Source organism: Danio rerio, chromosome 13, assembly GCF_052040795.2.
Source record: "Danio rerio strain M-AB ecotype USA chromosome 13, GRCz13ab, whole genome shotgun sequence".
Classification (NCBI taxonomy): Eukaryota; Metazoa; Chordata; class Actinopteri; order Cypriniformes; family Danionidae; genus Danio; species Danio rerio.
In genome coordinates, this window is record NC_141033.1 from 15,708,285 (window position 1) to 15,712,301 (window position 4,017).

At 33.4% G+C, this 4,017-nt stretch overlaps 1 long non-coding RNA gene across 1 annotated transcript; it reads right to left on the reverse strand.

The window, feature by feature from the left end:
- Positions 1-1,357: 1,357 nt before the first annotated feature.
- On the reverse strand, positions 1,358-2,507 carry LOC141377163 (uncharacterized). The gene is made up of 5 exons (XR_015505511.1): positions 2,306-2,507; positions 2,117-2,221; positions 1,977-2,036; positions 1,756-1,885; positions 1,358-1,662 (listed from the first exon to the last, which is right to left on the reverse strand). It is a non-coding gene; the product is annotated as an uncharacterized LOC141377163 (long non-coding RNA).
- Between the last annotated feature and the right edge of the window lie 1,510 nt (positions 2,508-4,017).

Consider the following 4,017-nt stretch of genomic DNA (forward strand, 5'->3'; position numbering starts at 1 on the left):
TATATGTGGTACGTGGGTCATTAGTGAGATGGAGAACAGGTGTGCTGGGATCTGAGTGAGAAGGATGACGTAATGGTTAGAAGTCCGGAGATGGTGACCTCTGCTGGTCAGCGAGGGGAATGACTGGGACCGAGTCGGTGACATCATCATGTGATGTTTAATTGTTTTCACTTTATTTGAAATATGGACAAAAGCTCTTTTAAAATATGTAAATGTTTATAAATATAACCTTTTTCAAGATGTATTTGTTTGACAACCACTCTTTATTTGACTATTTTTACTTTCTAAATCTTCAACTGTTTGTGTAACAGTATGTTTTGATGACAATGGATGAACTTGTGTTTAATAATGACCACATAATGTCTTTGTCCTGGATGTGGGTTAATTTGTTAATTATTTTCTTTATGATCAAATGGTTGTAAGATTTGCTGCATTGTAAGAATCATGAAAATAGTGAGAAATGAGGTAACAATGACGAAAATATATCCTTTCAAATGTTGTGAATAGTTCAAACCTCCAAATGATTAAAATACATAGTCAACAACCAATAAAATAAAAATGCAAACCTTTAAATTATCTAAACTTGAAGTAAAATAGTTCTGTGCTGTACTTATAAGTTACTGTGAAGTTTTATGTCTACCAAAAATACAAATTTTATTTTCATTCATTAATTTTCTTTTTGGCTTAGTCCCTTTATTAACCAGGGGTCGCCACAGTGCTATGAACCGCTAACTTTTCCAGCATGTTTTTATGCACCAGATGCTCTTCCAGTCGCAATCCATCTCTAGGAAAATATTTATTATTTTTATTTTTTATCTTGCATTCAATAAAACATTATACAAAGATTATTAATTTTCAGCATAACAACAGTGGCACTGTTATCTTACAACAAGTACAGCAGTTTTTTGTTAGACATTCTAACAAATGAATACAAATGTTTCAAAGTAAAGACAAAAATAAAAAGGAGATTATTATAATATATTTTTTTAGAAAAATCCATGAGGACCAAATCAATACATCAGATCTTTGATGTAAATCATAGGTTAATTTTTCCAGTGGTAGAAGTCTGATTGCCTGACTCAGCCACATATTGGCTGTAGGTATCTGAGCAGTTGACCATAATAATATACATTTTATGGCCAAGTATATGCAAAAATTAAATTTATCATAAAAATGTATCATAAAATTGATATTTTAAAAGCTCTTGATGCCATTTAATGTTATAATTTTATTTTAATATAGAGTTCCTCAAATTGTTATATGTTGTTAGCAGTTAGGCATTTACAACACTGATTGATTTTAGAGGCATGCATACATACTGTACATATCTATGTATTTAAAAAAAAAGAGACAACAATTTGGTTATAGATGATGAAAATTTATTTTTTTACAGATTTTATTACATGCTTTAGATTCAGGGTTAAGGTCATCCTCTTCTGGATTACAGTAAAAGAAAATCCACAGTCAATGTCATACTCATCAGCTGGAGCTTTATTTAAAAAAAAATGTCTGTTTACTGCTCCAGCCAAAACTTGCAGGTACCTTGCAGGTCTCTAGATTGCACCATTGTATTGTTGTTTATTTCTCAGTTATTTTGTTGCTTTCTGAGAAGGATGATCAACAGACCTTTTAACCCCTCTTCGTTTAGGCCACATGCCGAATCTTAAAAGAAGAACACAACAACATTAAAATATATTAGTATCCTTTGGACTGGGTAACCTTATGCTTTATGTGCCAAAAAATACAAATACATACCAGTACTTTTTATATTATTATTTATAGTGGTTGGCCATCTCTGCCACAATAATCCGCTGCTTCTCCTGAAGAATCCTGACTAGCAGGATGATGTTGAACACCCTCATCTTTGTTGCTGGATCGACAGAGTCTGAAATATATTCATAAAAAGAAAGTTGTATTACAAGGATTATACGTCAACTTTTAAAGAATCAACACTGACAGAAGTCTAGTGTACATACCATGCCATATGACGAAGACATCCATATCACTTCTGTTTTTTGTTGTCTTTGCGTCTGCTACTGAAAAAAAAATAATAACAATAATAGTAACACTTACAATATTTCATGACTACATGTAATATTAATAATAATTTCCTCACCTGCCCTCTCCTCTACATCACAGACCAAAGTCTTCCAATTGGTTTCCGGTCACTGCCAGTTCCATGGATTGTGTTTTGCAACTTGCTTTGCAGAGCTGTTGCAGTCTACAATAATAAGCAATCAAAAATCACAATACTATTTAAATAGGTTACTGAACATCTAAAACAAATTCTACTGGATGCAGTTACCTTCTGAAATCAACAGGTCAGCGAGATGGCCAAATTGTTGAATATCCGCTAATTCCAGCACATGACCATGAGAGTTACAGTAGCATGTCTGGTCACTCCCATCCTATAAAAGAAATATTGAACTGTTCAACCTCCTTCCCAAGAGTAAAACCACACATATCCTGGTATGCCTCACTCCATTTCACCTGGTTAACATATACAAAAAAAAAAAAAAAGTAAACCAATAAGTTTTGGCATTTACCTGTAGATCAGTTTAAGATAATCATATAGTTCATCTATCTCAGATTTAAACTCATGTGCTTAGGCATGAAACACACTAAAATCATAGGCTTAAAGATGGTGCTGAAACTTTGGACAGCTTTTTGCAACTCTTTGGAGGTAGTGTCATTAGTTGATGTAGTCCACAAATCTTCCTGCCAATCCTTAATCCTTAGCTGTAAATACACCTTCAAAAATGCCAGTGTTTGAAAAAGGAATGAAACAGTACAGAACAAGTGCATAACAGTTTCTATCTTCTAATCTAATTTTACTAGGTGAACATCAAAGAGCTATTTTCTTGTTAATTTAGTTTCAACACATACAGTTTAAAGTACCTCGTTCATTCTTGAAATGGTTATGCTTATGGTTAACATCTACTTAAATTGGCAGTATATCTAGTGTGGAAGCAGGACAGATGAAGGCTCTTCCTTGCAAATACTATCCACCTTGTATTGCACAGACTCCCACTCAAGAATATCTCAGAAAAATGTCTGCTGAGATCTTAGCAGTCCATTAAAAATAATTATACCAACATCTTTTCCACCAATGGAAAGACTATAAAAATATTTTAGGATATATTAATACTTGCATGACCAAATGTGAGATAAAAAAGGCCATCAGTATGGCTTAGTTTAAATAAAACCAAAATTTTACTCTAGCCCACTGTCACCTAGGTCTACAGATCCAGGGACTAATGGAAACATTAAAGTACACACCAACAGTCACTGGAGCAAGGCCCTCTCACAGTTGGGAAGATTGGTGTTCCTATGAGCTGTACCAGATAAAAACCACAAAAAACTTACATTTATAACTTATCCTAAGACTAGTAGACAAGCAGCATAAGCAGACTTCTAATTTCCTAAACCCCAATGTGGACAGTTGATGGCCTATAAGGTGTCATAAATTCAGACAAAACAAATTACTTTCTGAAAAAGAAAAAAATGGTTGGCCACTATCAACACCCAGAACAAATAGTTTTAAACAGTTAGGCCACAATATTTTGTGAGCTTATACTGTAGTTTATAATGTTTTGCATAAACAATAGTAATAGTAAAACTAATGCGTCTCTTTCTGTTATTACAATAGTAGTGAAAGAATACATGCATTTCATCTTATACAATCATATATGCCTAAACAATGTAGATATTTAAAATACATGCAATGAAAAACTTCACTAACCCTTCACTGATTCCAGAGTGGTCTTGGCCTTCTTTACATGGTGGTGCTTCCAGCAGATCATCAAGTTGTCATCAATACTTGAGGTTATAATTGAGATCTTGATTATCAATCTGAGTATCAAGGAATCACTCATGGTGATAGGCAGAAACAGGCTGAAAGACACAAGAATTAATCAAACAAATACAAATGTGTTAACAGAGATAGAGAGAGAGAGACAAGTGCAATTTAACGTATAGACATTGGTAAAGTGACTTTACTTTTTGCTTATTAGAAAA